At 36.3% G+C, this 27,720-nt stretch overlaps 1 long non-coding RNA gene across 2 annotated transcripts in view; it reads left to right on the forward strand.

Annotated features, from left to right (window-relative positions):
- The window catches only part of LOC125255418, a 41,905-nt gene extending 14,451 nt beyond the window's left edge, over window positions 1-27,454 (forward strand). Inside the window, exons 1-6 of one of the 2 annotated variants that reach the window (XR_007181893.1) lie at window positions 9,101-10,902; window positions 11,447-11,583; window positions 16,021-16,284; window positions 19,729-20,604; window positions 21,800-21,944; window positions 26,437-27,454. This is a non-coding gene — a long non-coding RNA (uncharacterized LOC125255418). Of the gene's footprint in view, window positions 1-9,100; window positions 10,903-11,446; window positions 11,584-16,020; window positions 16,285-19,728; window positions 20,605-21,799; window positions 21,945-26,436 lie in introns of those variants that run through there. The other variant, XR_007181892.1, reaches the window with a different exon arrangement.
- Window positions 27,455-27,720: the final 266 nt, after the last annotated feature.

The raw sequence follows: 27,720 nt of genomic DNA on the forward strand, positions 1-27,720 counted from the left end.
GACAGATCAGCCCCGGGATAGACCGTATAGTGCAGGGCTCATGTCCAGATGTTGAGTGTGTGGATGCATCACTGTTGCTGTGTATCAGATCGTCCCGGTGCGGTGTACACTTGGGGCAGTTTGTGTTTGTATGCATTTGTTCCCCTTAGTTTCATGCTCCTAAAATGTGTGACTTTAAACAAAGATTTTGAAAGTCACCACCATCCCTTTTCCGGGCCATCATAATACCTGCATGTTTATTTGGACCTAGCTGGATTTCCGTAGTCTGTGCATACACCTGGATTACTTAAAAACCTTTTTTAATGACAAAAAGAACAAACTACAAATTCTGGGACTTATTGCTAATCTGTATATGTCTCTCCAATTCCACTTAGTATACACATATGGCAGTTGCGGTCTGAATGTGTTTGTTTGAGTGCATGTTCTGTTCATTTTTTCTAAATTAGTCCTTCTAAACACAGATTTGGGAATTAGTACTGTATCTTTCTTAGTCACTCTGTGAGGCAAGTTCTTTCTTTCTTTCTTTTCTTTCAAACTAAAGAAATAATTTGGACTCTTATATCAGATTAATCGAAATTATTTAAAAAACTTGGTATTAAGTTAACTTTTGGGCAGTTATATATATGAAACGTACATAAATATACATATAATATACTAACATATGATGTACTAATATCAAGTTATTAGAAATAAAATTGGTTTTATATAAAACCAATTTTATTTCTAATAACTTGATATTAATACATTATATGTTAGTATATTATATAAATATTGTTTTGAATATTGAAACATATTTTAAAGTACTTTGGGGTACAAGCAATATTGATTTTTATTATTTTTATTAATATATATATATATATATATATATATATATATATATATATATATATATATATATATGTGTGTGTGTGTGTGTGTGTATACATACATATAATATACTGACATATAATGTACTAATATCAAGTTTTTATATATATATATATATATATATATACACTACCGTTCAAAAGTTTGGGATTGGTAAGATTTTTAATGTCTTTAAAAGAAGTTTCGTCTGCTCACCAAGGCTGCATTAAAAATACATTAAAATCAGTAATATTGTGAAATATTTTTACAATTTAAAATAACTGCTTTCTATTTGAAAATGAAAATGTAATTTATTCTTGTGTTGGCAAAGCTGAATTTTCAGCATCATTACTCTAGTCTTCAGTGTCACATGATCCTTCAGAAATCATTCTAATATGTCAATTTGCTGCTCAAGAAACATTTATTGTGTACAGATGTACAAAATATTTGTGTACAATATTTTTTTTCAGGATTCTTTGATGAATAGAAAGTTCAAAATGACAGCATTTATTTGAAATACAATCTTTTGTTACATTTTAAATGTCTTTACTGTCACTTTTGATCGATTTAATGCATCCTTGCTGAATAAAAATAAATAAATTAATTTCTTTAAATTCTTCTCAAAAAAATAAAAATAAAAAACAGTAGTATATAATGTTACAAATGTTAATGTTACATTAATGTTACATTTTATATTATATTCCAATAGAAAACAGTTATTTTAAATTGTAATAATATTTCACAATATTACTGTTTTTACTGTATTTTTAATTAAATAAATGCAATCTTGGTGAGCAGACAAAACTTCTTTTAAAAATATTAAAAATCTTACTGATCCCAAACTTTTGAATGGTAGTGTATATATAAAGCCAATTTTATTTCTAATAACTTGATATTAGTATATTATATGTTAATATATTATATAAATATTGTTTTGAATATTAAAAGGTACAAGGTACAAACAATATAGATTTTTATTATTTTTATTTATTTATTTATTTTTAAATATCTTCTTTTTTTATATATCCATGTGTAACATAAATTAGTTTGTTATTTAGGGTGGTGGTTGAGGACCTGATATGACATTAGTGGTATTTAGCGCTCTCAACTCCAGCACATAGATTACACACTATCTGTCTATTTCTCGCAGCCTCTTTCCTCCTTTTGCTTTATTTTCTTTGAGATACTAAAGTCCTGCCAAACCTTGTACAGTAACGCAGTCCAACTTCATACCTCAGTCAGCATGTTCAGTGTTCTTCCTGTGTGGTACGGAGCTCGTGCTCATGTATACTGCTGAAGGAAGCTTTCACCAGCCTTCTCCTTACCCCAGCAGGGAATACCAGTATCTGATTAATGTCTTCTGTTTGGCCACAGTCCTCAATCCATTCTCACAGCCGTGTCTGTGTGTAGTGCCCCTCTTACAGCTCTTTAGCTCTGATAGATGGCTCGGTGTGGACCGCAGACACAAACACTTGAATAGGGTTTACTCTGAAAATACAAATAGCGAGAAGTAACAGGGGTCCGTACAGTTTGCCCTCTCAAACCGGGTTGAGTTAGTGCAGGAAAGAGTGTGGCAATGCAGTCAGGCATGATAGAGAGAACTTGAAGGTGGCTTGTGCTGTTCGTTTTTTCTCATGTTTAATTATATGTGATTGGACATTTGGAAATGTCAGATGTTATTGCATATTAGAAACATTATGTTGTAATTTCTGCTTTAGCTCCACCAAATCAAATTGCAAAATCAATGACTGTTATCAAAGGTTCAAAATTATGAGGATCAGATTTTTAAGAATCAAAATTATGATATCTATTGTTGTCAAATATTGTTTAAAATGAGTTACTGAAATGTAATCTTGACAAATGATTTTGGAGAGCCAGGTGTTACCAAGATGGCCACCTTCAAGGCAAGTGGCTTCAAGAAATTCACCTTTAAATCAAAATGTCTTTTATCTTTATCAATAAATGTTTTGTCTTTTTAAATATTCAGACGTCTACACCCTTATATTATAATATGTTCTAATTTCTCAAAGGCGTCTAATATAGGAACATTTTTCAGATGTTTTAAGCTTAGCCAGACAGTTGCATTTTTATGACAATGACAAAGTGAAGGATGTTCTGGTCTGGCTGTCTCTGCTTGTGCCTGCATAAAATATATGGCTGTGGTTTGGGATCAGCCTGTGTCTGAGGGGCCTGCACAAGGAGGAGGAGAATCCACATGAAGGGCAGACCAAAGCTCATATTAAAAGAAACAAATAGGACAAAACCCCAACATATCTGCCTTTCGTTATGTGTCTATCTATCTATCTATCTATCTATCTATCTATCTATCTATCTATCTATCTATCTATCTATCTATCTATCTATCTATCTATCTATCTATCTATCTATCTATCTATCTATCTATCTATCTATCTATCTATCTATCGTTCTATCTATCTATCTATCTATCTATCGTTCTATCGTTCTATCTATCTATCTATCTATCTATCTATCTATCGATCGTTCTATCGATCGTTCTATTGTTCTATCTATCTATCTATCTATCTATCTATCTATCTATCTATTGTTCTATTTATTGTTCTATCTATCTATCTATCTATCGTTCTATTGTTCTATCTATCTATCTATCATTCTATCTATCTATTGTTCTTTCTATCGTTCTATCTATCTATCTATCGTTCTATCTATCTATCGTTCTACCTATCTATTGTTCTATCTATCTATCGTTCTATCTATCGTTGTATCTATCTATCTATTGTTCTATCTATTGTTCTATCTATCTATCTATCTATCTATCTATCTATCTATCTATCTATCTATCTATCTATCTATCTATCTATCGTTCTGTCATTCTATCTATCTATCTATCGTTCTATCACTCTATCGTTCTATCTATCTATTGTTCTATCTATCTATCTATCTATCTATCTATCTATCTATCTATCGTTCTATCGTTCTATCGTTCTATCTATCGTTCTATCATTCTATCTGTCTATCTATCTATCGTTCTATCTATCTATTGTTCTATCTACCGTTCTGTCGTTCTATCTATCTATCGTTCTACCTATCTATTGTTCTATCTATCTATTGTTCTATCTACCGTTCTGTCGTTCTATCTATCTATCTATCTATCTATCTATCTATCTATCTATCTATCTATCTATCTATCTATCTATCTATCTATCTATCGTTCTATCTATCTATCGTTCTATTGTTCTATCGTTCTATCGTTTTATTGTTCTATCTATTGTTCTATCTATTGTTCTATCTATCTATCTATCTATCGTTCTATCTATCTATCTATCTATCTATCTATTGTTCTATCTATTGTTCTATCTATCTATCGTTCTATCTGTCTATCTATCGTTCTGTCGTTCTATCTATCTATCGTTCTATCTATCGTTCTATTGTTCTATTGTTCTATCTATCGTTCTATCTATCTATTGTTCTATCTATCGTTCTATCTATTCTTCTATCTATTTATCAGTTATCTATCTATCGTTCTACCTATCTATTGTTCTATCTATCTATCGTTCTATCTATCGTTCTATTGTTCTATCTATCGTTCTATCTATCTATCGTTCTATCTATCTATCGTTCTATCTATCTATCTATCTATCTATCTATCTATCATTCTATCTATCTATCGTTCTATCTATCGTTCTATTGTTCTATCGTTCTATCGTTTTATTGTTCTATCTATTGTTCTATCTATTGTTCTATCTATCTATCGTTCTATCGTTCTATCTGTCTATCTATCGTTCTATCGTTCTATCTATCTATCATTCTATCTATTGTTCTATTGTTCTATCTATCGTTCTATCTATCTATCGTTCTATCTATTGTTCTATCTATCTATCTATCTATCTATCAGTTATCTATCTATCGTTCTATCTATCTATCGTTCTATCTATTTATCATTCTATCGTTCTGACTTTCTTTGACTTTTTTTTGCATATCATTTAAAATAAAGTGACAAAGCTGACCTAGTTTAAGAGCTAGCAGCCTACTTCAATTAATCTTTGTAAAGCTTTATGAGGCACTGAAATGAATATGTGCTTAAAATTCCTCTGATTTGGTCTGATGTGGCTGCTTTGGATTTCCGTGACGCAGTCGCCCTCACCCCTGCTGCAGCACTGTCTGTCTAATTCTGCCTAAAAGATCTCTGCTCTTTCCTCTCTCTGCAATTAGCCAATTACCACTAATTAACCTTCCACTGCATTAAACGACATATCCTCAGGCACTTTTTCCTCTTTTCCTTAAGAACCTCTTATAGGGCTGCGCCTGGCAGTTTTATGACTCTACACGTGCCTTCCTACACAAGTACAAGTCAGGGCGGTCTGAAGCTACGTTTTGTGCGTTGTTTATTCTTAAACAGATTGTCAGGGCAGAGTATGTATATGTTTGGACCATGTGCATGGACCAAGATCATAGCTGAAATGTATGACTCCATGCACTAGGCTGGAAAGAGGTTTATTGAATCAGTGTAAATGTTTACTTGTCATGTGGTTTCCATGTCCCACCATCACCTCAGTCAACACTGACCCATAACAAGCTTGAATGTACGTGACTGGTGCTGGGGTTTGCGTGTGATCGTTTTGAGCTATTATTTCACCTGGCAGGTGACACAGGTGCTGTTTTAGCTGTTTAAAAAGCATCCTGTTTAAGGTCTTTGATAAAGACAGACAGGCCTGTATCATCATGTTCTCACCTTAAAGAGCCATATTTGACACTTTTAGTATTGTTTCAGTATTGAAGTCCACTTATGTTAGGCAGGCTCTCAATTAATGTAAAACTTTATTATATTTAACAATGAATTCAGCAACATAAAATGCTGATTATTTAACCAAAATAATTGCAATTAAATGCATAATTTAATTCAAATCAATTCACATTTATTTGTGTAGCGCTTTTCACAATACATATCATTTCAAAGCAGCTTTACAGAGAATGCATATCAATATTAATTTATTCTGCATCAATATTTTCTTAGGGCACTTAGGGCCTAATTGAGTTGGACTTGTAACCCAAAGGTTGTGGGTTCGAATCTCTGTACTGGCAAAAAATGTAGGTGGGGGAAAATGAACAGCGCTCTCTTCCACTCTCATTACCCACAACTGAGGTGTCCTTGAGCAAGGCACCTAACCCCCAATCACTCCCTGGGTGCCACAGCAAAAAAAAAAAAAAAAATGGCTGCCCACTGGTGTCGGTGTGTGTTCACAGTGTGTGTGTTTTCAATATTCAATGCTGTGTATGAACTTGGATGGGAGAGCACAAATCCCAAGTATGGGACACCATACTTGGCTTGGCGCCATACTTGGGACACCATGTATTGTGTCCCTACATTAGAAATGTAGTGTTCATTCTACTGTACTTCTAAAATTTGTAAATTACCTTTTATGATTCACTAAACTCTGTTTACCAGCATAGTACTGAATACTCAGTAGGTGTTGATGTGTAAATATGCTGTCATATGTTTATGTACTCATGATTTTGACATTGATACCATGAAGATTTCAGAATTAATCATTTTTATGGTTGCGGTTAACTGCCGAGGGAACTTCATCAAACTCTTCAAAAAGGCAAGAAGAGTTTTCCATGATGCGTCTTTTATTGAAACACTTTAATGACGTTTTCTCAGTCATGCAAGTATAATGCTGTAAGTGGCTCTTCTAAGTGCTGACCATCACTTGGCTATATTCTCATGTGCTTCATGGGAAATTCATAAAATTGTTCCAGTGCTTGCTGATTGGAGTGCATTGCTCAGTATTCAACCTTTCAGATCCATCAGCCCACTGATGAGGCTTCCGTCTTTGAGACTGAACAGAATGGTGATTAGTGGTGTTTCCTCGGGCACTGAGGCTCCGCTAAACGGAGACATACTACGGCGTGGCACCGCTAATGTTAACCAAGTCTTGAACTGATGCTCCAGTGATGAGCCACATTTCAAACTGTCGGGAGATGAGAGAGAAGATTCTCAGAAATGCGGCTGATGTGGATTGCGTGCTGCATCCTCTGAAACATCAGAGCCTCTGCAATCCAGATGAACAATTAGACAAATTAGAGAGCGAGAGAAAGAGAAGTGTGTACCGGTTTGACCTACATTATGAGGACCCAATGTCAGTATATTGTAGTGCGTATTCAGGTTTCAGGCCACGTCCCCTACATTATGAGGACATGCCGATGTCCTTATAATTCAAAACGCTAAATAAACATACTAAATGTTTTATTAAAAATGTAAAAGTGAAATTTGACGTTAATAGACATGAAGTAAAAGCCTAAAAACTTAGGTCTTTAATATACTCCATGTCTTTTCATTTGCATGCCACCAACTGTGTGATGTTTTTTCTTTTTGAGTGAATGAAATACAAATGTGTTGAAAGCAGAGTGGCTGTCGTACATATTGAGTTGGCTTTGTCTAAAAGAGCATGCTGCTGTTTTATGAATCAACCTGTGTGTGCTTAAATGGCTCTGCTCATGTAAAGCATTGCATCCTGCTGGTTCGATGGCTCCCGTTCTCCTGCTTAGGTTAAATTCCAGAGGTTGGAATCTTGGCAGGTTTCACTACCTTTTCCTGGTGGCCAGCAGTGCTTGACAAAAAATGGCTATAAAACTAACCTCCACCTATCTCAGCAGTATCCGCTGTTGCCCATAGGACAGGAAGCGTTCGGTAGGTAAACCCCAGAGTCTGTGTGGGCCAGGAGGACCTCACGGAAAGCAGCCTGCCTGTCCCTGTCTTTCTCTGCAGGCGGCCATGTTTAACAGTCTCTTCCCTGAAGTCATTACCCAAATCTGATGAGGAGCTGTGAGACAAATCTCTACACTGGTAATTAATTAGATGTTTTCATGAGTCCCAGATGACTAAGAAACTCTTAATAAAATGATCTGAGACATATAAGTCATTCTATTTTGTTTAAAATCATCAGTATGTGGTGTAGGCCAGGGCATTTCACTTAATATGATTGCAAACTATAGTGAAGGTGGATATATAATAAACATTAAAGAAACTAATTAAGGCTAGGAGAGGAGAGGTATTATATTATTTTATTTTGTATTTTATATTTATTTCACAGATTATATCTATGAAATAAATAGTATATAAATTTTACTTTTTTCTGGATTTTCAGAAGGATAATATCGAAAATGACTTCACATTATCCAACACTTTTGTTAAAAAATAAACAAAACAAAATTTAATTTTAACGGTAATATTATAAAACATAGTTTGGCTTTCAGATTCGATTCAGATACAGTCCTTATTCACAAAGAGTGATTACCTCATCCGTAGCATTCCACACGTGAAAGCAGAATGAGAGAGAGAGGGATGGTTAAGAAACAGACCGCTGAGGATTTGCAGATAAAGAGAGTCATTATGCGGACAGCAGAGAATTTAAGTGTTCTCATTAGCTCAGAGCATATGAAGCGAGCCATCAGATCTGTACTGATTAGTCTCCATCTTCCTGCAGGTAAAAAGAATCTGACCAACCACAATGCGGCATTTCTCCAGCCCACCGCAGATTTCGAAGACTGTCCATGCCTACAGGCCTTTTTACCCTTTGTGTTCTTCTTGCCTTATTCTTTATTGCTCTCCTTTTTTTCTCTCATAGTACATATTTAAATGAATAGTAGTATATGTACTTCAAATCTCATTCACATATTCATGCAGTACATCAAGACACATCACACACTTTACAATAAGATCTTATTTGTTAGCATTGGTAATGCATTAAAGGGTTAATTCACCCCAAAAATGAAAAAAACTGTCATCAACTCACCCTCATATTGTTCTAAACCCGTTCATCTTTGAAACACATGAAGATATTTTAAATGAAATCTGAGAGATTTGTGTCCCTCCATTGACATTGTCCGTGCAACTCACATTTTTTGCTTCAAAAAGAAATTGTAAATCTAATCCATATGAATTGAGCGGTTTAGTTCAAATTGTATGCAGAGACACAATCACTTTTTATGGTGAACAGATTTCAGGCTTTTATTCACATATAAACATTGATCAGCAAACATAAACATAAGCTCAACCGTACTTGCTTGATGCGCGAGAACAAACCTCATTGGTTCTTGCGGAAGCTCGAAACGGCTGTGTACCACACGAAAATGAACCTCATTGGTTCTCAAACGTCAAGCACACATGCGTTGATGAATGTTTATATGTGAATAAAAGCCTAAATTCAATCTGTTCATCATATAAAGCGATCGTGTCTTTTCAGAAAATATGAACTAAACCAGTCAATTCATATGGATTAGTTTTGCAATCTCTTTATGAACTTTCTGAAGCGTCAAAGTGGTGTTGCAATCAGTCTAGTAGTCTCGAGTTCCAGTTCATTTCTAGGTACTCCAATTCACATACATCCAGTCTAGCAGTTCCAAGATGTTCCATTTCTATCCATTTTTCGTTTAGAACCCCAAACAATGGAACATTTGTAAAACTAACAGAGACAAGAAAGACCACACCAGATATAAAATGTCTATTATTACCTCTGATGGTTTAGCAATAGTTCCCTTATCACAGACTCCTACACACTCCTTTATGCACACACACACACACTCACACACAGACCACACTTTCTCTGCACTTTTATTTTTGAGCTGAAATGAAATTTCAGGGAACAATAAGAAATGAAAAAACAGTAATAATAGAATCCATTCTGTGACCACTACCGCCTTTGTACTTAATAATTTTCTGTAAAGAGAGAAGCCACGCTTGGTGGAATAGTGCAGGCTCTCTCCTTGATTGCTTTTGTTCTTCAACAGTAGTCCTCCTTGCCCCCGTCAGCCTTTAGTTATGAGAGCTTCTTTCTTTTTTTCCTCTCACAAGAAATTCTAACTTTGACAACAAGCTCTAAAGGTCACAACAGCATTTTTTAGATACAAGCAGGAGGCTTCCCTTAAGATAAAAGAAAGTCAAGGGACGCCATTAGCAACAGACTTAATGTTCATGTGCTCAGCTCAGATCAGATTCAACGGTTGTTTCCCAGCTAGAAGGAGCCAATGATTTGACCCAGTTTTAGTGAACACAGAAAAGAAACAGCTCTCTAATGGCAGTGACCTCAGCACCAGATTACTTTATCTCTAGACATCACTGTCCACTTCCTGCTTCAGTCAGCAGTGACACAACACGGGGAGATGGTGGGGTTATCTGAGCTCCTCGTAGAAGAGTTCATATGAAGACTGGCAGAACTGTTGTCAACACTTTTTCTCACTGCCACTGCCAATACAGACAAGCTGCTGTAAGACATACTGCTGCTGCACAAATAGCATATATAAAATCACCCTTAGCAGATATATACAGGTGGAGCTGGGGAAGGTGGAGGGTTTCAGATGAACTTTGAAAGCAAACTGCTGGGGGTGGGACGGTTCAGATTTCTCACGGTTCAGTTTGTGGCACGGTTTTAGTGTCATGGTTTCAGTACAGTTCGGTATGTGCTATTTTCAGTAAAAAGTAGGACAACTGTCAAATAAAGATAAAGGAAATAAAAACAAATAATGTAACTACAAGAAACAGCACAAATAAATACATGAGAGATAAGATACAAAAAAAAAATTAACAATGCTTTACAGGTTTTTCATGTATCTAACAGCTTTCAGGTAGAAATTGAATAAAGTAATCAAATATAAAATAACTGCATATAAACTTCTTTGAATAGTTAAATAAAGAAACATTATTGAAGTTACAAAAGCTATTCAGTCAAGAGTTATTTCTTCGTGCTTTGTTGTTCGATTAACATTAAAACTCATAGAGCAGCATTGGCGTGATTAGAGCAGAAATACCAGCAGAAAGTTTTAAACCCATATTTAAACCCTTTTTTTTTTTTACATTAAAAGGGAATTGCACAATTGAAGTATCATAAAAGTGATTTGCACAATTCAAGAGTTATATTCCAAAAGCCATATGATAGACTTCCAAAGTGTTTTTACACCTTAACAACATTCATTCCCATTTACTTTCATTGTATTCCAGTAAATGTTCTGCTGAATTTCTCTTTATGTGTTCCATTGAAGACAGAAAGTCTTACAGAATGGCAATATCATAGTCACAACGTAAGTAAATGATAAGGGATTTTTCATTTTTGGGGGAACTCAAGCTCAAACAGTAGAGCATGGTATTAGCAATGACAAGGTCATGGGTTTGTTTGTTTTTTGTTTGCTTTTTTGTTTTTTCATTCTTTATTTAGCCAGGATAAATAAAAAAATCCCTGGGAATCAAACCCATGACCTTGGTGTTTCTAACGCCATACTCTACTGTTTGAGCTTGAGTTGCCCCAAGGAATGCATGGACTGATTAAAAACAAATGTATACCTTCAATGAAATATAAGTCACTTTGGATGAAAGCACCTGCCAAATGCATAAATGTAAATGCAAAATTTAATCTTTAATACCATAAACTATTTTACAACAGTTCTCATTAATATTTAAGGACACTTTTTTAAAGTGCTCTGAAAATGTTCTAGTGGTAATAATTGACCCTTGCCCTTTGGGTGGTGGCAATAAAACTGTCCTTGAAACTGAGCATACCCATTTACTTTACAAATCTTGTCATAAAGAGTTTGATGTCACTGATATTTTCTCATTCTTGGCACATAGGAATCACATGGAAATATTGCAGCTTAGGAAAAATCCACCCTGTGAAGAACAGTGACAGCCCAAGGACGTGTTCTGGAGAATGGTTTGGAGAGAGAAAAAAAAAGACTGCTAAAACCACTGTAAACTCATCAAACCAGGTGGGTTCACATAGATCAATCTTTGAGGCCAAATGAAGTCAAATAAGTAGCCATTTTTGGGTGGTCACCAGCTTAACATCACCATTTATTCCCATTCCTAGTCTTTGCACAAGACATCTCCATTTATGTGCTGCATTTGAGTTTAATAGTCCCTGAAATTTTGACATGTCATCGATCATTTAGCAAGGTTTATTTGTGGCTAAAACGAGACTTAAGTAGCTCATAGGCTAAGTTTGCCAGCTGATCTCGAAAGATGCAAGACTTTCGAAGGAAAATTACTTCATTATTGTATAGCTTGAAGTAAATCCATGATGCAAGGACACACATCATCCCTTCAAAAAACGTAGGATGAGGGGTGTTATTCTTAGCCTCTTCTGGCGTTTGGTTCATGGAACTAAGAACATTTGTGTCTAAAAAGATGGCCGAGGCTTAAACATTAAAGTAATTAGACTCAAAAGCAGCATGGGAGAGAGAGGAAGATGTGATTGTAAATCTTTAGAGCTGCCAAGTTTATGACAGTGGAGGATGAGAGATGTCCAGAGAGAAGATGAAGAGATTAATTTGGCCACTGCACTTCACTGCAGGGATTCATGGAAGCAGTTGTTCCCAAGTGCTTCCCGGCTCTTTAGGTTTCAATGTTCTTGATTGCAGCGGGATGTGAGCTGAACTGGATGAAGCTGCAGGATGACTCATCATTTGGACCAGGTTTTTAAAGCCCATTCACAGAATCAGTCAGGGGTGTATTGCCCTGCTTTCTCGAGTACAGGTGGTCGTGTTAATCGGACTGGCATGCTAATTGGGATGCATCTGTCCTTGTAATCAAGGGCAGCTACCTGGATAACTGCAGTAGACATGCCAACTAAAAGGAGATGTTTTGTAAAACATTTAATGGGTCACAAAAAAAGCAACAGACCATTGCTCCAACATGCCACCAGTCAAAGTAGTTTTCCTCTTTTTGAAAAATACACCAATCTTTGCCTCTGACTGCTAGCACACCCAAAAAGCCACATTTATTTAACCTTCTAAATTAATTAGTGTGTTTGGGCTACCATGAGTAAGCCAAGCTGCTGAAAGCCTCTGAATTTTTAAATGAGTTTTTAGCTTTTATGACATATTTTATGTTTTTATACTTATTTTGATGACAATGATTCATTTAGTTTTAGTTGCCGATAATTACCCTGTTGAACGTTTCCTTGTAATCGCCCCCATGTGCTGAATTCAGGGGCCCCATCTCTGTTTTAATCAGGGATGGGAAGGTGGGCGAGAGGCCTGGATGCTGGTAAGCTTTGAGGGGGCTTCTGGATCCGGTTGTGGGCCTCTATTGATGAGGACTTTGATCCATTGTGCTCAGTTCCCTCTTTAGAGCGCATGTGTTAGAGATATTAGCAGAATAACACGCCATTCATAATTACGCTAACTGAACAGTAGCTAAGGGAATTCCCAAAGGTAACATTTCTTAAACTCAAATTACATGTGTTGCTATTACAACATGTTGTATTAACAATAGCTGTTTCCTCTGTGCGTTCACAAGAGTTTCTTTGACGTCTGGGACGTTTTTGGCCTTGATTTTTCCAGTCTAATCACGCCTTACCTAACGACCTGGCACGATCCGATCTAAGTCATTGATTTTAGTGATGAATTGGGGTAGTTTTTGAAAAATGAGGAAAGGATCTTAAGATTACTAGATTAATTTCCATCACGCTTCCAGGTCCGCCTGGCCTGAGATCTGTGCTTCAGTTGGAATGGACACTCATAAATAAGGCTATTACTGCAATCAGAGAGAAATATGAAAAAGGGTGGACTTTCATCTGTTAGATGTTAGTATAGGAAAGCTTTCATTAAGAGGGAAAACGAACTCAGAATTGAGGGTCTCTCTAGTATAGGCTGAGAGATCCCAGGCTCATTGTAGATCAGTCAGAGAATTTGCTAGTATCGTATTTATAGTTATAGAAGAGTTTGGAATGAAAAAGTTTTCCTCACTTCGATCTTAATGTGTTTCTGCTCAGTGAACTCACTCCACAGCTCTAAGGTTCTATTCCATCTCTATTACTCACCTGTACTGGTTCAATTTTTCCCCTCTTTAATTCAGATCATTTTACTTTCACAAATATACAGTGGCCCCAAAAAGTATTTGGACACTTAAGCCACAGTTATAATAAATATATTGTTCAAATATGAGGTCATACTTCCATGGTTAAAAATAATTCAAGAATGTCTCAGAAAAGTTAGTTCTGTGGAAAAACTCTAGCATAATTTCTTTAGTGATGCCTCTTGGTTTGGTGTTTTATATCTAATGAATTGAAAGACATTTGTGTGATTTAAGTGTCCAAAAGTGTTTTTGGGGCCACTCTATATTACTTGAATGCATTAAATCCTTGAATGTTTGTGGAGACAGAAACCCTTCTTGATGTTAAATACAGCATTCTTAGGGTAATGTATTCATTTTGTCAAGCTTTTACTCTCTGGCCCTATAGGAGTTTTACACCTGGTATTATAGGAGTGCTTGATTATGATTTCACTTTTTTAACTTTAGTTATTGTGTAATGTTGCTGTTAGAGCATAAACAACGTCTGCAAAGTTATGATGCTCAAAGTTCAATGCAAAAGGAGATATTTTCTTGTACAGAAATCGCTTTTTAAGGACTACAACAAATGGCTGGTAGGGACTACAACAAGCTTCTTCCCGGGTTAGTGACATCACAAACCCCAAAATTTACATAAACCCCGCCTCGAAACACGCAACAAAGAGGGTGAGGCCATGTTGGGCTGCTTTAGAGATGAGGAAGAGTTGTTGTAGAAGAGTGTTGTTGTCATGCCGTCATTTTAAGTCGGACTGCTTCACAAACGAGGGTCAATTCAATGCTGGATTTGCAAAAAAGATTAACGTGACGTTGAGTTGATTCAACTCCACAGCAATTATGTAAAATTATCCACTAACCATTCAGTTGTAACTTCGTCCTGAGTCTCTCCATCAGTGTCCGACTCCGGTTTGAACAATGTAAGGCTGAACACCGTTACCATTTACCATTTGCACAGTTACCATACCATTTTTGCTGTGTGAGATTCTCCAGGTTTGTTGTTGATGAGCAACTGAAGCTTTGCTCTTCTGGAAAGGAAGCCAGGAGCATCTGAGAAATCTGTCCTGATTTCTTCGAGGAGAGGGTCTATGGGCGGGTGAATGTATGGGCTTTTTCAGATCTTTCAATCTAATGGGCAAAATAAGCTCACACAATGTGACTGTGACCCTAGACGACAGAAAAACAAACTTGTTAAAAATCAGGAATGGTGAGAGAACATTGTGCTTGGTATGTTTTATTTTGTCTTCAAACCAAGCTTGGGTTTTCAGCCAACAAAGTTTAAATCCCATCTGGTTAGCGCACTTACTATAATGTTCATGTATCAGGTCAGTAGGTGGAGAGTGGGTGGTCTTTTGTGGCGTTTCAAACACATTCGACAACATGAGCGTCTACACTCTGAAAGCAATTCAGTCAAATGCATTTTTGACTACCTCTGGAAGTGGTCGAAAGTGGACAAGCTCAAAACTTCTTAGACCCCATTTACACCTGTATTTAGCATCGTCCACTTGTGATCCGATCGATCAAATCGCATCTTAATACCAGGTGTAAACTGGGCCTCTGTTAGATCTGGATAAGAAAGGGCGAGTTAGCAAAGAAAGAATATTGCCTGACATATTAGTGAAATTTTAAATGACATACTAATGCTTCATGTCTTGATTTTTGCACAATTGGAAAACAATTCTTACTGTTTATTAACTATTTTCCTTTGTTTCTTGTGCCCTCAAGCAATGTATTTCACAGGACAAATATTGAGTAATCCCCAAGTTACTGAGCCATGTCTTAATGTTATTCAGGGTTTTTTTTTTTCTTCTCAGTTTGCCGTATACGTTGGTATTGATTTTCAGGAAATGGGCTTACTTCTGTTTGCCATCTTACTGTGAGAATAATGTGAACCTAACCAGATGATCTGCTCAAGCATTTACCCAATGAGTCGTCGGTAAATCAGTGGCTCTTTGGCTTGAGCTCTTCGACCACCAGCCGCATCCAGTAGAATCATTTACCAATGAGGAGACACAAAAATGTTAGCATGATCTACTGCTGGCCTGACAATAAATCAGACCATGTTGAATTTCCAGCTATTCCTTTACTAAATGAGTTTATCAGCATCTCAAGATTAGTGAAGGGTCATGCAAAAGATCTCATGCTGTTTTATAAAAAAAAGTCCATATATGGTTTATCAGTCTTACAACTAATTCAAATTTATGCAATGTTTATGTGAATAGACAAGAAAAATCTCCTGTTAAAAATAGAGAACGAACATTTCTCTTGTAGTAATTATAAGTCATGGTATTTTACTCCCACATTCCAGCTGTTGTCATTAAAAAACGAATATACCATTAGTTTACCACGATTTGTTGCAGGTCTCCAGAGAAAAGCCATGAAAAACATCAGTAGAAGAACATCTCAGGGTGACATCCCTATGGACCTCAGAGTCAGGGTGACCATAAAGAGACCCCCGTGTTTCACCCCCATGTCCTGATGGAGAAAGGTCAGGGGTCATAGGGAGCATGGATATGTCCATTCCCGGAGGGGCGGAAGGGTAATGGAATGGCAGATTCAGGCCAAACGGAGCAATTTGCACTTATCCCATCTGAACATGGAAGAAAAGAGAAAGACATGAGGAGGTAAGCACTATAATGACCATTTAGATTCGCCACGGAAGACTGCTATAATGTGAAACATTGAAGATTGAAAATGTGTGAGATAAAGTACTACTCAAAAGTCAGCAGGATGCATTAAATTGATCTAAAGTCACAGTAAAGACATTTATAATGTTCTTTTGAACAACTTTTGACAAATCCTGATAATAAATTCATTGTTTTCACAAAAATATTAAGCAGTTATCAACAACGATGTTGAAATGTTTCTTGAGCAGCAAATCAGCATATTAAAATGATTTCTGACAAATCATGTGACACTGAAGACTGGAGTAATGGTTGCCAAAGTCATGGAAAGTCTGTTCACTCGGCGGCCATATTTGCAACGCCTCCGGGCAGCTATTTCGGGCATCCAAGACTAAGTCCTTTCTATTTGAATGGGGGAAATCCTGAAATCTCAAAAATGGCTTGGCGAACTCACAATTAAATAACATATTTCAAATCAGCAACAAAATCTAACAAGAACTATCCCATAAATGTTGTTTCATGTATGTCCACCAAAGTGTTTTTAGCTAACTGAAAATGCTCGGCGCTCTGCTGGAAACGCCTAGCGTGTTTGAGAGTGCTCCGGCAGAGCAGTGTTTTTTTGTTTGTTTGTTTTTTTCAGTTGAGACGCTTTGTTGCTATGATACGGGATATCCACGGCACCGTTACTTGTAACTGATTTCGCAGATACTTTGTTCCAGACTAAAAATGTCGACACAATGTAGAGTACTTGCTGTGTATGATCGAAGACCAGCAATATTAATTTCTCATCCATTTTGTTCTGTTCTCTGTTTGTTGACGTTGTTGTACAGCAAGAATGTTGTGACAGTTGGTCGGTGTTGTATTTGTCTCACCCCTCCTCCACTCTGATTGGACGGCTGGCTAAAAAGTGACAATGATGAGCGTAGCATTTTACCAAAGACTATAGAATAACACAAGACGTGTCACTCGTATAGAGTGCCTCAGGAATGACGCATTTTTGTAGGCAAAACCCGGAAGCGAGTTAGCATTTTAGGACTTCCGGTTCCAACGGCGTAAAGTCTATGGGTTTTTTGAATGGGTTTTTGCTAAATTGCCTGAAATAAGGTCTGTGGTTAACAAAGCCTCTAAATACTTTCACGTTTTGATCTATGACATAAAACACACCAGTTATAACCCACTTGTGATTTTTTTAAACTTTTACTGTGTCTTAAAATCGGCGGTTGCTAACAAATTGCTAAAAGGGACTACTTCCTTTGGCGGGGACTTTAGACGTCATCATTAAAAACGGGACATTTGGACAGCATTTCTCATGAAAAAGTGGATAAGTATTAATAACAGCGCAGATCATAATCAGCGAACATGTTTTTAAATAAAGTTGTTTTCTAAATAAAGTTTGAGGAAGCTTGGTGGTGACGACGTTGATCTGCGACCATGGTGTGCTGTAGTCCGTTTATAGCCTACTGTTAGCCTTTTATATCTGACGACTTTATTTAGGCTTCAAAATCTATAAATGTTGTGTTCACTTGTAAAGATTATCTTGATAGACAAAACGTGTAAGTGTCATAACCCTTTGTTAAACACAGAGCTTATTTTCTGCGATTTTCCAAAAGTCTATGGGAAAAATGCATAGGCTTTCAACCGAGGGAACCCGTGCGCCGCTAACTTCCGGGTTGGCCTACAAAAACGCGTCATCTCTGGGGCACTCTATTGTTTTGAATGGGAGAAAGTGTAACGCGCAATATGGTGGAATAAGTCCCGCCTTCTAAATAAGAGCCAATCGCCGATGGGTAAAGTCTTCGCGTCACTTCAGCGGCCGTTAGAATCACCGGTTTCTATAGAAACAGTCAGACGTGCGCCTCCGAAGAGACGCACATTTAGGTCTGCGCGTGCGCATTAGCTTGATCCAGCCTGAAAAATACAGTTTTTTTGTCATGATTCGAGCGTTCAGAAACTAAATTTATGAGCCGGTTGTTGTTAGGTTTCATTGTTGATTTCAAATATGAAATTTAATCGTAAGGTTGGCGAACAGTTTTGGAGAATTTGATGTTTCCCCATTCAAAGAGATTGCATGATGCCCAGGATACCCGAGAGGCGTTTCAAAGATGGCCGCCAAGTGCAATGACTTGTCTTAAAGGGACTTTGATTTTACTCAAAGTTGAACATTCTTCAACTCTAGTTGACCGGTAAAAAACGGCACGCGCGCTACGCTTCAGTGTGAAAAAGACCCTCGTTACGCTCCTGCCATTTAAAAAACGTAGCGCTCCCATTGAAAACATATGGAAATGTAGGCCTATGCTAGCCACTGGAAAAAAAGCTTTGGCGGACACACGGCCTTATGCTCAAATAGCATGTGCAGTCCTAAGCGCGAATCTCAGGTTTATATGGGAACCGGAGCCTCTAACGGCAGCTGCAGTGAAGCAATGACTTTATCAATCAGCGATTGGCTCTTTTACTTAGAAGGCGGGACATATTCTGCCATATTGCGCATTGCAGTTTCTCATATTCATAACTAATAGGGGTGAACCGTCCTTCTATATCTATAGTCTTTGCGGTTACTGAACATTCAGCTTTGCTGTCACAGGAAAAAAGTTTTAAGATATACAAAATTAGAAAAAAAAAGTTGTTTTAAATTATAATAACATTTCACAATATTTACAGAGCCCCTAAAGGGACATGGTGTTAAAAGAAAATATGAGATGGGTAGAAAAATTATGTTTGCGTTCATTGCAAGCAAACAAAAAGTTTCTTGGGGGAACGCAAATGTTTTGCCAGTGACAGCAAAAGTTTTGAAATATATTTTTACCTCCCAATCTCTTTTTTTTTTTTTTTTTCTTCCCACCACCATGTCCCTTTAGGGGCTCCATATTGTTTTGCTGTATTTTTGATCAAATAAATGTAGCCTTGGTGAGCATAAGAGACTTCTTTCAAAAACATAAAAAAATCGTGCCGACCCGAACTTTTAAACAGTAGTGTGTGTGTGCGTATTTGTGTTTGTGTGTGTATTCCTTGATGTCTCCAGACAAAACAGACCTGTGACCCATTTTTGTGTCATGACCCACCCATTAAGAAGCACTGCAGAGTGTTATTGGCTGTTTTCCATGATCAGTACTGTCTGGTCTGGTTATGGGCTCTTCACCTGTCAATCTGTCACCATGGATGACAGACCGCTCCCACATACTAGGCCCAGTCTGTCACAGGAACAGACGTTTGCTTACCTCATCAGTTGCTGTTTGAGAATTGTATAGAGTTAACATGATAAAGCAGGCTAGCTCTTCAGTTTACGTTGCATGTGCTCATGTTAAAACAAATGCTGTGCATGCACGTGAATGTTATATGATTGACAGCGTGGGTGAGGGACAGCAGAGGTCTGGATGCGCCGTCTGTCTCTGTCGCTAATCAAATGCGTTGGTCTCCGAGCTGATTTTTCCTCCCAACCTCCTTCAGGCAGTTTAACAATAGAGCCAGGAGCCCTCTTCACCCCTCAGACAGCCCAACATCCAGATAACCTGCTTACAAGACTTCAGACCACATGGAAACGGTTGTTTTATGACCATTATTAAGCCATTGTGATCCCTTTGTATGGCTTTTTATGGTTTTGTCAACTTTAACAGTATGCAGAGACTTCTGAGATTTTCCTTCGTCTCCCCTGCTTCCCTGTCTGTCTACGCGTCTGTCTTCTCTCTAATGAAAACTGTCAGCTACCAGCATCTGTAAGCCCAACAAATATGATGTGATGTTTCTTTCCATTTATTTTATACCACAAATTATATGTAGCATATTAAATGTGATGTTTGTTTCCATTTTACTCCTCGAGGAGATTTCTGTGGCACTGGCAGTAATTAACAGTTAGTATTCTGTCTTTTCTCATTAGTTTTCAAGACTGGAAAATATCCAAAGAAAATCTGATTCTTGGATACTGGGACAAAGCAGGCTACGGGACTCAAGACATTAAAGTTCTGAATCAAGTATTGGGGTTTTTTATGATATTCACGTAATATCCTACTGTTTCATGACTATCTCCAATCTGCCTTCCAGCTTTCCCACATCAAGTGCATTCAAATGAGCCACAGTGACAGAGGGTCTGATGGGACGTATTGATGCCCAGGTGATGAAGCTGATCCTGGGGCGCTAGAAAGATAGATCCCCTTTATCTGCTCCCCCCTCCAGCGCCACTAACCGCAATCAGAGCCACCGTGCGCTGCTTCAACTCTGGAAGAGCAATGAGACCCCGGAGACCAGCCAAGCTATTGCTTTGATCTGAGACAGAGAGGGAGAGACAGAGAGGGAAGACCCTCATCTTGCCCCGGCCCTTTAGGAGAGGTCATAAAAATCGTCTCCATTAGGCAGACGCTTCAATCTCGGCACCAATATTTACTTTACAGGCCTTCATCAGTGAGCTCGTTCTAGACTAAGTGTCTCTTTTTGGCTGTCTGTTGCATCTGAGATACAATTACTAAAGTGTTTGCACAATTTCCATTAGAGCAGTGTTAAAACATGCTTAAAGCTCAGGGATGCAGTCAGTGCTGGCAAAGAGCAAATAAGTTCAAACGCACACATATGTTAGACTAAATTACATTTTTGTCTCAAATCCTTCCTAGGTAATAACTAACCTTTTAATTAAAGATAAAAGTTTTTAATTCTTTTTATAAAAGGAAGATAAGGCAGGGTGATGACCTCATAAATTTTTATCAGATTTTCATTAAATGCGTATGGTAGGGGTTGGATTAAAAGGTGAGATGATCAGATACTTTCACGTGTGTAATATTGAAGGTTATGATTGGAATGTGTGTGTATATACTGGTGGATCCAAAAGTCTGAGACCAGATTAAAAATGTCTTCTTTTTTTTTTTCATTTAAACCTGAAAATAGGCGTTTTAGAGAAGTTATGGCATAGGCATACAATAAATATTTGAGATTTTGTACTATTTCTAGGTCACTAATCAAATTTCCGACACTGACCTCTTTATGACATAATATGTGAAATTTATATTACTTCATTATTTTTTCTATTTTTTAAAACGAATTTATATGCTGCTCAAAATTGTGGTCTTAAATTTGTTTTATTATATTTTATTATACACGCGCACACACACACACATATGTATATATATATATATATATATATATATATATATATATATATATATATATATATATATGGGGAAATAAATAGAAAGTTATTACATAGAGCAAATATTTTGAGATATTTTTGTCATAAAATATTTGTTTGAAATATGTTCTGTGTCATATGAACTATTGAGACATTGACCATGTGAACTCCTGTATAATATAATATAATATAATATAATATAATATAATATAATATAATATAATGTATTAATATGATATAATATATATATTTGTTTAGGAAATAATTTTTTTTACATCAAATTGTTATACTGCTCAAAATTGTGGTCTCAAAATTTTGTATTATACATATATTGTATATTGTATTATACATCTGGTATAGATATCTAGTGGTTCAGTGGCTTATATCTAACTCTCTTTTTCACAGATACACACATATAATAGTCTTGTGACAATATATTCAGGCTGAATGAGTGAACCTGGATCTCATTAGTGTGTGTTGACATGAGGAAACAAGAGACTGACTTCCATCACGGCTCTGATAGATCACATCAGTGCTGGACTGCAAGCAGGTATCGATCAGTCTGGAGATGTGTGTGTGTGTCCTGGGGTGTTTGAGTGGTACTCTGGGTCTATACCTTGTAATATTGCCCAGTATGAGGCCTGTCTGTGTGCTGCGGTCTGCAAGACTCCCCACCACAGTGTTCAACAAGGCATGAGAGTTCATGTATTGCTCAAATAGAGAGAAGCTCAGAGACTAACAGAGTGTGTGCTTGCGTGTGTTACAAAGTTCTTTGTTCTTTTTTCTATGTGTATAGCTTTCGGTTTCCTTGCATTACATGTTTGAATTAGCTGTGTGTATAAACTCTGAATTTCTCTAGCTGCGCTTTAAACATGTATCTTAACTTCTTTGTTTTAGGCTACGCTTGTAGTAATTGTGAAAATATTCTGGAATACTTGATTCTGATCAGTCGATCATGTCATTCTGAGGTCAGATATTTTTGTATAATGGCCACTAAACCAACACACTCCCATGGTAATTCTTAACTATTTTACATTTTGGCAAATTCATATGAATTCGTACAATTCTAATTTATACGTTTTCCTATGATCTTCTTATACCCCACTGAGAGTTAGGTTTAGAGGCGGACCTTCATAATTGTTTTTTTTTTCTAAAAGTCCCAATACGAATCACAACTTACAAATTTATATGCAATAGTTACCTGGTAAAATAGTTACATTTTCTTTTGAGATCAGGTAGACTAAACTGAATAATTCACAACTTCTGACTCAATATTTCATATCCATTCCTTTTCTTTTTTTTTTAAGTAGTTAGTATCTTTTTGTTGTATATTTATATCTATAAAATATTATTGAAATTTATCTGATGTTGATACAAAGTTAAGACAAAAAACAAATATTTGAGATTTTTTACATTGGCCATGTGACCTAATATTATATTATATAATATATATATATATATATTTTAATCAAATTGTTATATTGTGATCTCAAAATTGTGGAAACTGCTATTTATTTATAATATAGTATGTATACATTGTTGCAATATACATCTAATATAGATATGACATGACAAGATATATGACAAGAGTTATGACACGATAAAAGAAATATTTGAGAATTTGCACTTCTAGGTCACTAATCAAATTCATCATGAAATTACAGAAGAGGATTAGGGCCAAGCAATAATAAAAAGCAATAATAAAAAAAAATAAAACCATCTCAAGATTAAAGTTGTTAAATTTCGAGAAAAAAATCGTTAAATTTCGAGATAAAATGTTGAGAATAAACTCTTTAAATTACGAGAAAAAAACGTGTTAAATTTCGAGAAAAAAGTCGAGATAAAATGTTGAGAATAAACTTGTTCGATTACGAGAAAAAAGTCGTTAAATTTCGAGAAAAAAGTTGAGATAAAATGTTGAGAATAAAGTCATTAAATTACGAGGAAAAAGTCGTTAAATTACGAGAACAAATTTGTTAAATTCTGAGAAAAATTACGTTAAATTTAGAGAAAAAGTTGAGATAAAATGTTGAGAATAAAGTCATTAAATTACGAGAAAAAAGTTGTTAAATTACAAGAACAAATTTGTTAAATTCTGAGAAAAATGACGTTAAATTTCGAGAAAAAATTCGAGATAAAATGTTGAGAATAAATTCATTAAATTATGAGAATAAAGTCATTAAATTACGAGAAAAAAGTTGTTAAATTACGAGAACAAATTTGTTAAATTCTGAGAAAAATGACGTTAAATTTACGAATTTGTTCTCATAATTTAACGACTTCTTTTTGTAATTTAATGACTTTATTCTCATAGTTTAATGACTTTATTCTCAACATAAATTTTTTTTCTCAGAATTTAACGAATTTGTTCTCGTAATTTAATGACTTTTTTCTCGACTTTATTTTCAACATTTTATCTCGACTTTTTTCTCAAAATTTAACGAGTTTTTTCTCGTAATTTAATGAGTTTATTCTCAACATTTTATCTCGACTTTTTTCTTGAAATTTAACGAGTTTTTTCTCGAAATTTAACAACTTTAATCTTGAGATGGTTTTATTTTTTTATTATTGCTTGGCCCTAATCCTCTTCCGTATGAAATAACCCACTCTTAAAAATGTTAAATTTTGTCATCAGTTCGTATTGACTAAACTAAATAATTCACAGCTGGCAGTTGATTTCTTAAATTGTTAGTTAGCGGCAACTTAGTAATCATATGAAATCAATATTTTATCCATTTAATTATTTGTAAAGTAGCTGGTAGCTTCATGCTGGGGTCGTCATCACTTTGTCAAGATTTATTTTGTAATAATGACCATCTGATTGTGCAATATCATACTGTTTGTGTCAAAGTCAGTTTGCCAGGACTAGGACTGTCTCCATGAACACCCAAATGCACTGGTAGTCTGTCAGAGACAGGGATGAGGGTATAGGAAGAGATAACCCTCCCCCGACAACACAGACACATGTGAGAAGCAATCTGAGCTTACCACCATCCCTCATAGTCCCTTGAGTCTGATTATGCACATCTCAACCCCCTAACACTGTGTTTGTACTTAGACCTACAGGATAGACACGTCAAAACATCAAAACATGCTGGAAAAGGGGTTAGAAATGAGAGGAAATTTAAAATTTTTGAGAATGATTGTCTCGTTGTATTGATTGAACTTTATATGGCTTCTGTTGTATCGAGTAAATATATTAAAAGACTAATAATGTTCAGGATTGATCCTGAAAGAAATGGGGAGGAGTGCCTGATGGCTAAACTCATAATACACCATCACACTTGAGGTTTGGGTTATTGGTGACCAATAATTTATTGTCTGGATGTATTAGTGTCTCCAGTTTTTGTAGTGCACCAATGCTTTGTTAAACCACAAGACATTTCTGAGTGTCTTTATTAGCAAAACATGTGTTGGAACAGCAGGATTTTCAGAGAAAACACTGGAATATCAGCATCCCACCTGGACTCTGAACCTGCTACTAGCTAATGTCATGTCCAATTTCCTGCCCGCTTTCTCTCCCGTCGACTCCTGAATTGTCCATTTGGAGATATGTCTGTCAGTCACATGGCACACATACACTCCAAGTCATTCAAAAGTATGGGGTCAATAAGATTTTTTGTAAAGAAATGACGAATTTTTTTTCAGCAAGGATGCATAAAATAGATCAACATATTAATAATATTTCTATTTCAAATAAATACTGTTCTTTTCAACTTGCTAATTATTAAAATAATATATCACAGTTTATATTACACAGAAATATTAAGCAGCACAACTGTTTTCAACATTGATAATAATAAGAAATGTTACTTGAGCATCAAATCAGTATATTAGAATGATTTCTGAAGGATCATGGGACATTAAAGACTAGAGTAATGATGCTGAAAATTCAGTTTTAACATCACAGGAATAAATAACATGTTAAAATATCTAAAAATAAAACAGTTATTTTATATTGTAATAATATTTCACAATATTACTGTTTTGATCAAATAATAATAATAAAAAAACAAATCTTGCTGACCCAACACTCTAAAAAATGCCCAATTAACCCATTTTTCGCGTCAAAAATGGACAAACCCAGCCGTTGGGTTAAATTTTTAAATTAATTTTCAAATTTGGGTTGAAACCACACAGTATTTTTTAAATGAGCAAATGAAAATATAATGAGATTTTTTGTTTTTATATGATACTAGTGCTGCACGCTTAATCGTAAAAAGATTGCAATCTCGATTCAAACACTCACACGATCTTATTTTATTAATGACAACGATTCGCCCGTGTCTATTGACTAGTTGTACGTGGCCGCCATGTTGGATTTCCTTTGACAAAATCATACCGGAACATTCAAATCTGTGTTCGTGCTGCCGCGCTGAGCCAGCAGTTTTGAACCACACCGTTGTTATCTCTGTGTTACAAATATTCAAATGATCACATAAGTACTAAGATTAAAGTTTAAAGTTAGGCTGTAAACACTGATGTCTACAATAGTGATCAAAATAGAGCAAATCACTTTTTAAATCTAACATGGCGCTTCAAATAACGGTTGTATCAATTACATCTGATGCCATTAGGTGGTGACAAGTGACTGTTAAAAAATGAATTTGTCATTGAATCATTCATTCAAAAGATTTGATTTGATTCGAAAAACACTGATTCATCCAGTAATGAAACAAGTTTTTATTAATTCATTCATTGAAGTCATTCAAAACCATTTTCTTAATGAATTCATTCAAATTAATTCCATCAATTAATATTTTGTCAGAACCTCAAGTAAATTACATGTTATTTTGTTTAGTTGTATATTCATAATCGTGATCTCTATTTGAATCCAAAATATTGTGATTCTCATTTTTCTCCAGCTCTATATGATGCGCATACAAATATGAAAATATATTGCCAGCTTCCTTACCACTAACTGAATCTTTAGCCATGAATTCATGGCAGCTTCTGATGTGACCTGAGATAATCATAGACAACCACCTTAAAACAAATGCACACTCACATACACTCCATGTGACCCTCTCTCTTGCTGACAGGTCTGTCAATGGCCCACAATCTGAACTGAAGATGACCAGCAGGAATGGCTCGCTGTCCTCGCGATGACCTGGAGCGTGTGTGTGTGTGCAAAGGTGCACATCCCCATCCATGTACTTAATCATGTGCTAGCCACCAGCTAACACAGACTGTCTGGAGAAGACGCAGGCCAATGTGAACTGTCAGTAATCAACATGGCATTTAGTCATTCCCTGCCAATTAGCGAAGCATTACCTGCCCCAGGTCAATGGCAGAGCCGCATATCAGCCGGCTGATGAAACCGGAGCGATGTGCACTCCACGCAAGGATCATCTGATGTCACCACCGCCGTAGCTCTATGCCGGTGCATGGAGGGGTCAGCCCGTATTCTCCATCAACTGCAGCGCACACGACTGGAACATACCTGTCAGTGGATGTAAGGGAGCGGGATCATGGAAACGGATGATGTTATGAAGAACAGAGCAGGTATTCAGGGAAAATGACATCTTGAAAATACTTCATGCACTTTAACAAAGATGTTTCATGTGTGTGTGTGAGACAGGGACTGGTGGGAAACTAAGAAATAGATGGAGAATGAACAGTGTTTTATCAGTTGTGTTTGCTCTGTCTCAGTGTGACTGCCTGGCTGCCCTGTCAGTGACTTTAAGGTTTGTTGGCTAATCAGTCTCATTTTGCCTCATTAGCCGCCTGCGTGGAGTTTCTTTCAAACTGAGATGATGTATTACCAGGCCAAATAGTCTTCTGGCTGCCCTCAGGGGTGAGACAGGAATGAAATACATGTGTGTGTGTGAGGAAAAAGGACAGACGGAGCACTAGGTGTACATTCAACTGGTTAAAGGAAATCACAGATTAGGCCTCTTTAGTGTGCCAATCGTGTCTATTAGACAAAAATGAGATTAAATGGAGATTTTTGTTGTACCACTGAAAATTATTTAGACTTCTTCATTTTGCCCTTTTTTTTCTTTTACTTAGTTAAAGGGTTAATTCACCCAAAAATTAAAATAATGTAATTTATTGCTCACCCTCATGTCGTTCTACACGTGTAAGACCATCATTCATCTTCGGAACACAAATTAAGATATTTTGATTATATCCGATGGCTCAGTGAGGCCTGCACAGCCAGCAATGTCATTTCCTCTTTCAAGACCCATAAAGGCCAAAAAACCCCAAAATAATGACTTTTCAACAATGTAGTGATGGGCGATTTCAAAACACTGCTTCGGAGCTTTACGAATCGAATCAGTGAATTGGAGCGCCAAATTCACGTGATTTCAGCAGTTTAGCCT

This window comes from Megalobrama amblycephala, linkage group LG20, assembly GCF_018812025.1.
Source record: "Megalobrama amblycephala isolate DHTTF-2021 linkage group LG20, ASM1881202v1, whole genome shotgun sequence".
NCBI classification, from domain to species: domain Eukaryota; kingdom Metazoa; phylum Chordata; class Actinopteri; order Cypriniformes; family Xenocyprididae; genus Megalobrama; species Megalobrama amblycephala.